The sequence below is a fragment of the Dipteris shenzhenensis genome, chromosome 20 (assembly GCF_047967505.1).
Source record: "Dipteris shenzhenensis isolate YYH24624 ecotype China chromosome 20, Dip_SZ_1.0, whole genome shotgun sequence".
NCBI lineage: Eukaryota > Viridiplantae > Streptophyta > Polypodiopsida > Gleicheniales > Dipteridaceae > Dipteris > Dipteris shenzhenensis.
In genome coordinates, this window is record NC_141615.1 from 17,730,648 (window position 1) to 17,745,269 (window position 14,622).

Sequence of the window (14,622 nt, forward strand, 5' to 3'; positions counted from 1 at the left end):
AGTGGACCCAGAGAGTCCTCTACTAGTGGATCTAATGCATGGACAGGGAGATTGAGATCTAATGAATCGTCACATGGCAGCCCTGATAGTGTTGTGCAGGTATCACATAAGGGAAAAGAAAAAGTAGACCATGCTCCAGTGTTTGATGTGTCTGCTGGTAGCTCTCATGTTGATGGAGAGTCAAGCGGCTCTGAAATGAGCCTTGATGAGGAACTTGGGATTCCTTCTGTTGTTACACCTGGTGCAAGGAAAAGCAGGCATGATTTAAAGACCCCTGCAACTGATCCAGTTGTACGGAGGTCCACTCGTATTAAGTATCCAGTTGACAGGCTGAGATATGATGGGTATACAGCACATCACTATGCTTATATGGTCAAGGTTCTAGAGGAGCCAGAGCCCACATGTTTTGAGGATGCAGCAGGGCATAAAAATTGGGAAGCAGCTATGGATGAAGAGATGGCTGCCTTGGATGCAAACCATACTTGGGATTTGATGCCTTTGCCTCATGATAAGAAGGCTATTGGCTGCAAGTGGGTTTACAAAGTAAAGCACAATGCTGATGGGTCTGTTAGCAGGTACAAGGCAAGATTGGTTGCCAAAGGTTTTGCGCAGACATATGGAATTGACTATGAGGAAACTTTCAGCCCAGTTGCAAGGATGGCAACCGTGAGAGCAGTAATTGCTATGGTTGCTGCAAAGGGATGGTCTTTGCATCAGATGGATGTGAAAAATGCCTTCTTGCATGGTGATTTGCAGGAAGAGGTTTATATGATGCAGCCAGAAGGTTATGAGGATAATTCACACCCCGATTTTGTATGCAGGAGGTTGCACAAAGCCTTGTATGGCAGGCGCCGAGGGCATGGTCAGACAAGATAGGGCAATATCTTGTCACTATTGGATTTCAGATTTCCAATTCAGATTTTTCACTTTATGTGAAAAGGACAAACAGAGGGATTGTGCTTATAGTCATCTATGTTGATGACTTGATTATTACAGGTGATAGTGATGCAGACATTAATGAAGTGAAGCTGCTATTGAAGCAGAAATTTGAGATGAAGGATTTGGGAGAGCTGCGTTACTTCTTGGGCATTGAGGTTATTAGATCCCCGAGTGGGATATGGCTGTTGCAAAGGCAATACGGTTTGGACATGCTGTCCAAATATGGGATGACAGGCTGTAAGCCTATCTCTGTTCCATTGGAGCAGAATGTGAAGCTCAATGCAGAGACAGGTGAGCTTCTTGAAGATATTACTATGTACAGGCGCATAGTAGGTAGCTTGATTTACATGACTATAACCAGACCAGATTTGAGCTATGCTGTGGGGCTGGTGAGTCAGTTTATGCAGGCACCGAGGAAGCCACATTTAGATGCGGCTAGGCGCATACTGCGGTATGTGAAGTCCACATTGCATTATGGATTGTTTTATGAAGCTGGGTGTGCATTACAGGTACATGGATACACAGATGCTGACTGGGCTGGTAGTGTCTCAGACAGGAGATCTACTAATGGTTTTATGTTTTCCCTTGGGAGTGGTGCCATCAGTTGGAGCAGCAAGAAGCAGCCAATAGTTGCCTTGTCGAGCACAGAGGCTGAGTACAGGTGTGCAGCAATGGCTGCATGTGAGGTAGCTTGGTTACGGAAGCTACTTGCAGATATGGGACAGACAATTCATGCAGCAGTTGTCATTCATTGTGACAACATTAGCAGCATCATGCTTGCTAATAACCCAGTTTATCATGCTAGAACGAGGCACATTGAGGTGCATTATCACTTTGTGAGAGAGAAGGTTCTAGCTGGTGAGATTGATCTTGTCTATGTCAGCACTAAGGAGCAGGTGGCTGATATTTTTACGAAGGCATTGTGTACCGAGAAGCTTCGCAGATTTAGGAGCTTGCTTGGTGTACGTGAGATGGATTTGAGCTTGAGGAGGAGTGTTGAGATATCAAGCTCTACCCCCGATATATCTCCTGGATGACTATCATTTATGTCACCGCCTATGTTAGTTGTACTCGTGGTGTAGTTAGACTACCACGTATGTTTTTGGTTTGGGTTCACATATGAACCACGTATTCTAGGGTTTGACATATAGGGTATTTCCCTATTCTATTGTATTGTTGTTGTGTAAAAAAGTGAAGAAAGGCTTCACCCTCCAACCTTGTGTCCTCTCTCTTTTGTGTGTTGTGAAGAAAGCTGAACTTGAGTCTCCTATCTCTCTCCCTTATTCTTTACAGGGAGTAGATGAAAGGCTAAATTCAAGACATAATTTGTAAATATCCTTACCTAATTTTCTACTACACAATATATTTTTCTCGGTGCTCTTGCTCCTACTAATTCCCTCCTCCTTTTGTTAATTGTAGACATCCAAGATTGGCCAATCTCCAACCAAGTGTGACTATATGTATGCCTTCCAAAATAACACATAGTCTCTCTTTGACATGCTCAAGTGAAAGGGAGTATGGATTTATTGGTTAGGGAATTGTTCCTTATCTGGTACCGATAGAAGGTCCTGTGTGAGATATGGCAAAATGGGTGGAGCGACTTCCAAAAATGTGTCTCAAACATATCTTCAAAGGTATGAATATAGTGACCACTGACTGTGGAGATTGAAAATACATATGTATAGGCACATGACTTGAGGAAATAAGGGCCCTTGATTTAAGCTGAATATAATTTCCACCCATCATTTTGTTGATGATTTTCTTCTATGGGCAGATCTAGTGTAGGTATGTTCAGAAGCAAAATGATCAGCAGCAAAAAAAAATGCATTATGGCAACAACTACAGGATCCGAGACCGAGGCAAAGTAAGTATTAAACTCCTCCATGTCAGCTCCTAAGGCCGATGATGACCTAACTTCCAAAATTCAATCTTTGGGATGTTGAAAGTAATATTCGGGTCAGCTACCTTCATTCGTTCAGAATTTGGCCAACTTCCAAAAATTCAATCTTTGGGAAGTTGAAAGTAATATTCGTGTCAATTGCCTTCATTCGTTTAAAATTTGGCCAACTCCATCTGTGGCATAGAGGCATGTAATGTGGAATCAATACACCATTCTAGGACCATGCAATAGTAAGTCCTCCAAAATACTACTTTTTTCAAAAAGGGGACCCTCCATTGTGCTGGAGGCCTGCATCTGTATCTGTTGGGGGGCCTGATTATAATCAGCCCTATCATAGCCTCACCTTGTTCGTTCCTTATTTTGTTGCCACCATTTTTGGAAGCTCCTCTATATCAGTTCTATGAGGGATTTTACTTCCATGATATCCTTGCGGCTTAGGCGAAAGCTCTAAATATTGCCTTTCCACTTGTTCGCATCTACAACATCCTTGACCATACAAAAAGATATAATTGTCTTATATCAAGTATTGTAGTCGAGAGTTGTCTCGTGGGGCCATTGGTCCTCTTTGTCATGGTGGTGCTCATCCACTGGACCTCCTCCTCATATGGGCCTTGCATATCTGAGAAGAGCATGTGCTTAAGAATCTTGTACCATTGAGTTGTGCCCATGTCCATGGGTCCCTCCTAGTCAACCGGCTATTATTGTGTATCTGTGGTGTCATGCTGTGAGGTGGATGACAAAGTGAGGGATCAAGGAGGATCAAAGCACCACAAGAGAGACATAGGGTAGCAAACACTCAATCTATTGCAATGTGTACTTGAACAATACAAAGATAGGCTTCTTATATAGAGAGAGCCTTTAGAATAGTCAACACATGTGGGATCCTCTTATCCACAGTTCTCCTTGTGGATATCCTTGATCCACATCTCCACATCATGTAGTCTACATCTTAGGGTGGCTACTTTAATACATTCCTATACCATACCTTAGCCTCTAATTATGTGCTCATGGCACCATATCTCAACACCTCGCCTTGGTGTCATGATCCTTTGGCTATTGCAAGGTGGTCATATGTGAGTTACAAGATCAAATCCTCCCCTGGATGGTTACATGGCTACTCTGATGTGGTTAGGCTTGATTTACAAACATGTGGGCTAAAGGTTGCAAGGCTTTTTCTTCTCAATACATGTTGTTCTTGTCATTCTGATCATGGCTTGATGATGACTCCACGTAGTTTCCCTACTAGTTCTTCAATCTGCAATCTTCTTCCTTGTGTCCCAGTTTCTTGCAATGGTGACACTTTGGTTTGTTCTTCAGTCTGCAGTCACTTTGATAGTGACCCATCCTTCTGCAATGGTAACACTTCATTGATGTTTTACTGAACAATGCTTATTCTTCATTATTGTTGATGTATGTTGATGTAGATGTTGATGCCGAAGCCTTCAACTCTCTTTCTTTTTCAAGAAGAGAGGATACACATTCCTCAAGCTTTGGATCTGGGAGATTCTTCAAAGTGGTTGTCAGTGTGCTGTACTCTGTAGACATGCTTTTAAGGAGAACTGCAAGTGCATCTTTTTCCCCTACTTTTGCATTTATGCCTTCTAGTTGGGTCATAATGCTTTTGATTTTTTTGACAAATTGTGCCATCGATTCATTAAAGCTCATGTGCAAACCAAAGATTTCAATCTTAAGATGAACTTCTTGGTTTTTGGCTTTTGCACCAAACACTATGTTCAACTCATCCCATGCATCTTTGGCATGATCCTTAGAGTCTATATGATGAATTATGTTTGGACCCAAGTGCAAACCAATGAGTGATAGTGTTGCTTCGTCTTTTTCCTTCCAGGCATCATTTTGTGTAGTGTGGGTATGTCTTCTTTTACAATCTTCCAAACCTTTTGATGCATCAAGAGATACCTCATTTGTGTAGACTAGGTGTGAAATCCTTCCCCAGTGAACTTCTCAACAGTTGGGGTGCATATTGCCATTGCAAAGGTCTTACTAGTTTAAGATACTTTCAAATCTAGTAGTGTCTAATTGCTAAAAATGATTCTGACTTAACAAGCACGTAGAGCTCGAAAAGACAATCACTTTTCCTTTTTTGAGCATGTGCAAATTCTTCTTGGATTGGAAGTTATGGCTTGTCGAAGTTTTATGAAGAAGTGGACCTTAATGATGTGGCACAAGCTATTCACATGCAGCTTTAGAAGTTGTGCTTAGTAAGGGACTTTGTGCTTAGGTTGCACTATGCCATGTGGCAATCTTTTAACTCAACTAAGTTAACCCAAGGCTAAGCAAAATTAACCATGGTCCAAGCAACTAAACCTAACCCCACTAACTTAACCATGGTTTTATCTTTGCAATTGTCAAGGGGAACCTTTACAGAAAAACTTTCAAGTTGTAGGGATGCTGTGCGACGATGACGGAGATGCGGGCGTCGCTACTGTTGGAGGCTACTTTAGCATTGGTGTTGTTTTATGGAGGCATTGTCAATCATGCGCACCGCTTGGTTGTAGTCTCCCTTGGCCCCTTTCTTGCTTGCATTTTACTCCTCCCAGCTATAGTTGCCTTCGTTCGCATGTCTTACGTTTTCAAGAGCGAGGATGACGATGTCATTGAGTTTGAAGTAGAGGATCATACCCATTGGGCACAAAGCAGTTGACAGCATCATACAGATTCAGGTCCCTTGCGGATTGGGAGAAATTTTGATCAAGATGATCCCTATTGCAAAGTATAGCTTGACGGAGGGCCTAATTGAATGTAACTATTGCATGGTATGCTTGTGCTCCTTTGAGCATGGGCTTTGGAGGAGGTGCTGGTCTATGAGGCGCTCTATTGCAAAACTGGAGGGTAGCCTGTGGATTGACGTATGAGGCTATGAGCTATAGTAGAGGGTCATGTAGGCTGTTGAAGGTCATTGGAGAAAGCTTGAAGGAGTTGTGCTTTGGAGCTTCTCGGGCTGAGCTGCTCTTAGATAGGTTAGGGAGATGCTTTCCCAAGACCTTACAAAATTCCTGAGACCTACAGAATGCACAAAAATGGACCTCTCTCTCTTTTTCAATCGAAGAAGAAGGGAAACTCAAAATTCTCTCAGAATTATCTCTCAGGATCTCACCCTCACAATCTCTCAATGGAATGAAGTGAAGAATGAATCTAAATCTCTCTATGATGGAAATATCTCACCAATGGACGGAAATTATTCACCTGAATGGAAGTCTCTCATGGAAGAGAACACTCAATCTTTCAATCACTTTCCCACACTCTCATAAGCAGATCACAATGCCTTAGCGGAAGGTAAGGGAGCTCTAATACCTTGACAAAGTGAGGGTTCAAGGAGGATCAAAGCACCACAAGAGAAACATAGGGTAGCAAATACTCAATCTATTGCAATGTGTACTTGAACAATACAAAGATAGGCTTCTTATATAGAGAGAGCCTTTAGAATGGTCAACACATGTGGGATCCTCTCATCCACATTTCTCCTTGTGGATATCCTTGATCCACATCTCCACATCATGTAGTCCACATCCTAGCGTGGCTACTTTAATACATTCCTATACCATACCTTAGCCTCTAGTTATGCGCTCATGGCATCATATCTCAACAGTGGATGGATGTGATGGTTGGCCTATGCCCATGATAGTGAAATTAGGGTCAGTGCCAGGTGTTGTGTCAGATTCTGAGTGCGGTGGTGGCTATTTAGTGGAGCTAAAGAGTGTCAAGGCCATATCCATAAGCTCTTCTTTTACATTAGTGGGGTAGGCCATGTGAGAATCATCAAACTGGCTTATGCCGGTTTGAATCCATTTCTTTAAGGCTTCGAGGATATTGTTATATAAAATGATTATGCCTACAGAAGGAAACCATTTGCTACTATCGGCCCAAAAAAGGTGTTTGAAAATGAATTTGTCATCCCTCCGACCATATCCTTGCATCCATTCTAAGCTTCAGCATAGAATGTCAGGGTTATAAGGGTGGCCTTCTAAGGCAATAGGCTTGATAAGCTCCAACAAAGGAGTATCTCATTAGCGAATACTAAGGAGTCTTGCAACACTCTCACCCATGTCATAAAATTATAGACAATGGGGTTGTAGAAAATTGTGAGAAGGTTTAGATCCTCATCAAGAACCATATCTTCATGGAAGTAGGCCATGGCAATAAGTGGGTGGGTTTGAGTGGATGTGTAGTGGAAGAGATCTTCTAAGTTGTGCAATGCAAGTGGGTTACCAAAATTGATATTGTGTGGTAGTGCAGTAGTGGAGGTGGTCTGGAAAAAATAGTTGAAGGTGTCTTGAAGCTAAGGGTGGAGGCACAGGATTATGCTCCAACGACCGTTTATGGAGGTTCCCAGGATGCTACTATGGCGATGATGATGCCTTTGCTACATGTAGATGTGTCTATAAAGATACATTCTGTTGTTGTCATTGATGTATTACTGCATGCAGCCATTCAATTAGTTGGTCCTGCTAAGCCACCATGACTTCCAAGTCTTGTTTCTCCTCCTAGGCCTTTGTGTATTGCTCTTGATCCAGGGTTGCCTAGTGCTGTAGGGAATCATAATCTTCCTGAAGGGTGTCGTTTTGTGACTGTTCGGTGGCTAACTCTTCCTATGTCTATAGCAACCCCCTTTCAAACTGATTGTTGATTTCCATAGCCTTCAATCCACTGGCCTCCACTACCAGCCGGTCTGCCTTCTCCTTATGCAGGGCCTTTTCAGACTCCTAGAGCTTAATGTTTGCCTTGGCTGCAAAAATATTTTGGCAGATTGCAAATTTATGTTTCCTTGCTAGGATACTTCTGGCAGCTACTGTCATGGCCATAATAGATTCAAGAAAGGCAAGCTCCTTTTGTCTAGCCTGATTGTCTTCCATCATTAATTTGTGGTAGCCCTCAGTGGATTGATATGAGCTAATGGTACAAAACTAGAGGGCTTGTTGATAGATGTGGGGTGGTAAGGGGGTTGTAGTGGCTACTATCTAGGGCTTTGTGTCAGCTACCTTAGCTGTGGTGAAGGATTTGACTCCTAGAGTTCTTGTGTCATATCAATTATATCTTATCCATCCCCAATGGGCCATTTTAGTTGGAGTTCCTTGGCAGATCTTTTCTAGAATCTCAGCATCCCTCTTGCAAGCTTCTTCCTCCCTAATTTGTTGGAGCTCTTCTTGTTGTTGAAGGAGGTCTTCTTATCCCTTTTTGTTCGCTCTCTCATCCTAGATTCTTTTGGCTGTTGCCTCCTCTTACTATTGTTTGGCAACATCTTCCTCTTATTTTTTCTTTTAATAGCTACATCATCTTGTTCCTATTGGCTAGGCACCTCTCTTTGCTTTTTGGGCTATGACTTGGTTGGCATAGATCGGGTAGTTGGGGCTGATAGCAAAGTAATATCTCTTGCCGTATCACCATACCCTTTTGGAATTGGGTCGTTGGACAGGTGATGGATGATGGGCGTAATGAACATCAAATTTGCTTTTTTTTCCCCATGTGTGCAGATGCCAACCATTTAGCTGTTAAAGCAATCTACCCAATTTGTTTCCTCTGGTTCGTGGAGGCAGGCCAATATATTAGGTAGCACCACACTGTGATGCTCTGCCAATTGTATCTAGGCGAGAAGAGTGGCTTCCTAAGCTACTTTTTCCAATGGCACATTATAAATTAAGTTTATAGAGACGCCACCCCTATGTACCTTCATGTTGTCATTGAACACTTTTGCAAGCCACTTCTCCATGTTTCTTAACTTTGCAAATGGCTAGGAGATGATGGAAAGGTTGAAGGCACGTTGTACTATTTTGACAGTGAAATGGTATTGGTGGTACTCACCATTCACATGGATCCAACTTGTTATGCTTGTGGAAAAAATATACCTATCCATGAATCTACCACTTGCCATAGATTAAGATGTGAAGGAAACCTACTTGCCACTGTATGCAACCCAATTGCCTGGATGAGGGTACCATGTCTGAATCTTGAAGAGCATGATAGGCATTGGAATTCTAGTAGTATAGTCGATAGTCCTTGTCATTGCATTTGTACTAAGAATGAATGACTACCACTTAGAGCTATTCCAACCAATCATGTTTGAGTGGAGAGAAGCGAGTAGATTGTACCGCATGTTTTGAGAAATTCTACGCATCCTTTGTATCCGAGATATGTCACTTGTGGAGAGTACAGGTAGTGGATTATTGTGCCGAGGTCTCCGACTCATGTGTAGCCAATTGGGTGGAGGGATCTTCCTCCATTTGATCAAAAAGGGAGGTGGAAAGAGTGCAGGAGGAGGATGAGGGAGTGATGGAAGACTACAAGGCTGATGAGGCTTCATTAGTGGGGTCAAGTTCCTATACAAAGAGGAGGTCTTGAGCACTGATTGAACGGGAGGAGATGGCAGACATGAAGTATGTTTGAGGACTAGAGTGTTTTTGGAGGCTCTTAAATGCTTTGAAAATTCAAGAAAATTTTTGACAGAGTTTTAATACACCGCCAAGTGAGGACTTGTAGAATGAGGCTCGCTGTCTATATAGGGGTCTTGGTAATGCATCAGGTCAGTGTTAGCATTAGGCATAGTGACTGGCATTATGAAAGTGATTGGCGTTGCAAGAGGTTAGTAAAGTAGTGAGTGGCATCAGTAAAGCAGCAAGGACTAGGGTTATCTTTACCATAGCAAGTTATGACTCACCACATTAGGCATATAGCAGTGCGACTGAGTCAATCATTGCATTATCAGTCATCTCGCTACATTAGCCTTATAGTAGCGACTTTATTTTGTAGGCCCTATTTGGAAATTTGACTGACTGACTGACCTCCTTGGATTTTGCCTAAGGTGAGTTTGAGTGGATGTGGGGTGATATGCAGGGTGTGGTAGTGGAATGTTGACTTTGTTGTTGTGTGGCTCTAGCCATGTGCTCATGAGTTAGCGACCCTATGAACAGAGTGCCAATAGACTCCCGGACCTAATCACCTAGTTGGACAGACATTAAACCTTGATTGAACAAATGAATCTCTAATTGATAACAGAGACTCTATTTTCACCTAAAGATGAAAGGGCTTGAATGCTCCCTATTTTCATTTACAATGCTAGCTCCCTATTCTCACCTAAACAGAATGCATGGATGATGGATTGGAGTGTTTAGAACATGGAGTACCTAACATGGCCTCAAGTCCCATGATTGGCACAAGCTCTTATAGGTAGTCTACATGTTCCAAGTCAATATTAATGTTTGAATGCTCTTAGGAGGGTGACACATTACTATATAACTACAATTGTGATGCATTGCTATAAATCATTTGTTGCTCGAAAAGTTTATCCTCCCAATTATGGTGAAAGTATGCTTATCAAAAGATGTTTAAAAAACTATCTACAAGATCACTAGCATTGTGAGGTATGCCTACTATCATATCACCTTATATTCTATTTAATTTTGAATCTTATATGAGCATATGAAATAGATGGATTTCTCAAAAATATATCTCTTTATCGAGCATCAAGAAGGCTAGGGTGGACTCCATCAAAGCTATGTGCTTGCTGGAGAAGCACTTTCCCTTAAGCATTTTGATGACTCAAGTGCATTTGCTTGTACACATAGTAGATGAGGTTGCCTTGCGCGAACCATTGGTAGTCATTGAAATATTTTGCTTGAACAGTTTATGAAAACTTTGAAGAATTTGTAAGACAAAAATCAAGACCCGAAGGAAGCATGGAACATGGCTAGCTTATGCATTGCCAAGGTTTCTCAAGAAAAAGAGATTCAAAGAATGATGGGCAACTTGAGCTAAGGGAGAAAATCAATAAGTTTTGTATCCTCAATAGCAAGGGCATGCAAAAGTGGATTTAGAGATATGAAGAGGGAAAAACAAAAAGAGAAAATGCAAGGTGGACATTTAGAGCCTTGCATAGGAGAATACAACCATATCCATAGGATCCTGATCTTCTCCCATAGACATTTCATGTGATTGGCTACAACAAGATCTTTGTAAAGCTAGAGATGATGGAGACCTAGTAACGAAGTGAGAGTGGGAGTCTACATGAGGATATTATCTACATGATGTAAGTTTCTTACTTGTTGATTTACTTAAGTTAATTATTGTCACAATCGCTATAAAATTCATCCTCATTGTTTTAATAATTTTCTTTTGTAGTACAAAAAGTACAGTGCATTATGGTCATATGGCTGACATTTCTGTGTGGAGTGCATTGAGTCAAACTAGAGAGTCACATTTGATTGTGGAGTCATGGCTAACTTCATACAAGATAGTCGAGAGTCGTTGGAGTGGAAAAACAGCAATTTAACCCCCAAGCAAACCAACAAATGTGTGTTCAATGAATCTTATTGAAGGGTTACATAATACCTTAGTGATCATGATTGGAAATGGTGATATTTACAAGTAATATCCCCTTGTGTACAAAAATCTCCCAAAATATTTCTTCCTATGTGATCTAGCCACTCACATTGTTAGGGACTGCCATTAAAGAATGGGAAAGAATAGGCCAATCAAAGTCCTTAGCCTCCAACACTTGCAGATAAAACCAAGTGGAATGTTAAGGAGAGTAAGGGTTAGGTCGCTCTAGATCATGTCCCTTAAAGCTAAAGGTAAGGAGACTTGGGGTCCCTTCTATATTTAAATACCGGATCCCACCCCTATTCTCTCTCAGAATGATTTTGAGGCACTTGTTGATTGGAGAATGTGGAGGACATAGAGAAGGTCAAGCAAGATCAAGCAAGGTTTGAAGTATGGTTCATTTATTGATGGGATTATTAAATCTAAAACACACACACACACATGTGAAGAGAGTGGGAGAGAAGGGAAGAGTCTCACTTGCAGCTTTCTCACATACACAATGGGGGAATATACACAAAGGTGGAGGCTGAAAACAATTTTCCTCTTCTTAGTTGTGAAAGCCAAGAGAACTCTAAGTACAAAAGAATAGGTGAACCCTATATGTGGGTCTCAAACCAAACTCAGCCAACTAAGGTGGCATAGTAACTGAGCCACTAACTAGAGTACATAAAGATAGCTGTCATCCAGCTATTATTCATGGGCGGTGTACCAACCACATCTGTAGCTAACAAGTCGGTGACATAAATGCACAACAGTCATCGTGGCATATCACGAGTGGAGCTCGATATCTCAACACTCCCCCTCGAGCTCAATCCCAATTCCTGCACACCAAGCAGATCTCTGAACTTGCGCAGCTTCTCTACGCCCAATGCCTTCGTGAATATGTCAACTACCTGATCCTCTGTGCTGACATAAACTAGATCAATAAAACCTACTAGAACCTTCTCCCGCACATAGTAATAATGCACCTCAATGTGCTTTGCTCTAGCATGATAGACTCGGTTATTTGCCAAGTGTATACTGCTCATGTTGTTACAATAAATGACAACTAGCCCATCTGTATACTGATGCATATCATAAAGTAGCTTATGCAACCAAGCTACCTCACATGCAGCCCACATGCAGCCATTGCTGCACACCTGTACTCAACCTCAGTGCTCGACAAGGCAACTGTAGGCTATTTCTTGCTTCTCCAAGTGACTGCAACACTCCCAAAAGAGAACATATATCCACTTGTAGATCATCTATGAGAAATACTACCAGCCCAATCATCATCAGTGTATCTATGCAGCTGTATCTGAAGCCCAGTCTCATAAAATAGTCCATACTGCAATGTGGACTTCACATACCTCGGTATGCATCTAGCCGCATCCAAATGTGGTTTCCTTGGAGCCTGCATAAACTGACTTACCAACCCAACAGCATAGCTCAAATCTGGCCTAGTAATAGTCATATAAATCAAACTTCCTACTATGCGTCTGTACATAGTAGGGTCTTCTAGAAGCTCACCTGCATCTATGCTCAACTTCACATTCTGCTCCAAAGGAACTGAAATAGGCTTACAGCCTGTCATCCCATATTTGGACAGCATGTCCAATCCATACTGCCTCTGCAAGAGCCATATCCCACTTGTGGATCTAATCACCTCAATGCCCAAGAAGTAACACAGCTCTCCCAAATCCTTCATCTCAAACTTCTACTAGAGGATGCATAATTGCCTTGCTGCAATTTTCCAGTCATGATGTCATTCTGCTTTTTATAGCAGTCTTTAACCATATGACCCATTTTACCACAGTAGTAGCATTCAACATTGTTGTTGCATTTTGGCCTCTCTGCCATCCATTACGACCTCTTTGGCTCCCCCTGCCTCTAAAGTTACCACGTCCTCCTCCATAGGACTGGTTTTCTTGAATTTGCTGCATATTCTGATTTCTGCCACAGCCTCCAAATCGGCCTACTCTACCTCTGCCTCTACCTCTTCTGACATTTGAGTAGAAGAGAGCTTCTTTTGAAGCTCCTCCTGAAGAAGATGCACCACCATTTCTCTGCTCTTCTGAAATTAGAAGAGCAATCAACTCCTCAAAATCAGGAAAATTCTCACGGACGGCAATGGATGTCCGGAATTGTGCATAATCCTTTCATAGACCATTCAAGGTCACAGAAACTAAATCATCATCTTCCACTGGTGACCCAATAGAAGCAAGTGCATCTGCAATCTTCTTCACCTTCATGTGGTAGTCATTGATGCTCATATCTTCTTTCTGCACATTATGCAACTCCTGCTTGAGCTACATTTTCCTGGCTTGCATATTTGTGCTATACATTTTTGTCAAAGTATCCCACGCCTCCTTTGGCATGCTTGCATCCTAAATATGCACAATCATAGAATCTAAAATACTAATAGACAGCCAGTACATAACTTTTCTGGCTCTCTCATGCCAGCCTTTAAATGCATGCAACTCCTGTTGATTGGGAACATTAGGAATAACTGGTTCTTGTTCAGCTCCAGTAATGAACTCCCAATAGCCTTTTCCCCTTAAGGAAATTCGTCATTCTAAACTTCCATGCTTGGAAGTTGTTCTAGTCAAGCTTTTCAGTGACAATCTGTGAAAGAGCATCAGACGCCATTACAAAACATTGCAAAATATTGTCACTATAGGAAAACACAACTTCTGCCTCACAAGGGCAAATCTGCAAAACTGACGAGAGTGGTATTTGACCACACAGTCACTTCCTAGTGACAATTATGCATCAACAAGCAATAAGAATGATTCTATCACTCCCAATATCTCTGCGCACAGGCATACGATGTAATTTCTATGATAACTTTTCACCGACCTGCAGAATAGTGGTCGTATAGCAAAAACAGGGCACTTTCCTGAGTGCCTGCAAAAAACTTCCGCCACCAAAATGGGCCCCAAAATGGCCTCGAATCCAACAACATATACTGCCCTCTCACCACACTGTGAAGGGCGTCCCAATCTGAGACAGTGCACTCTTGCACTTTCGGACTGTGCTACCTACAGAGATTTGCTCCCAAACTCGAAAAAAAGGAAAGCAACACTGATCCTCTTACTAGGACACTGCAAACTTGGTTTGCTTTCTTGAGGTCCTTACCACGAATCGAGCTCTAATACCATGTGAAGAGAGTGGGAGAGAAGGAAGGAGTCTCACTTGCAGCTTTCTCACATACACGATGGGGGAATATACACAAAGGTGGAGGCTGAAAACAGTTTTCCTCTTCTTAGTTGTCAAAGCCAAAAGAACTCTAAGTACAAAAGAATAGGTGAACCCTATATGTGGGCCTCAAACCAAACTCAGCTAACTAAGGTGGCATAGTAACTGAGCCACTAACTAGAGTACATAAAGATAGCTGTCATCCAGCTATTATTCATGGGCGGTGTACCAACCGCATCTGCAGCTAACAAATCGGTGACATAAATGCACAACGA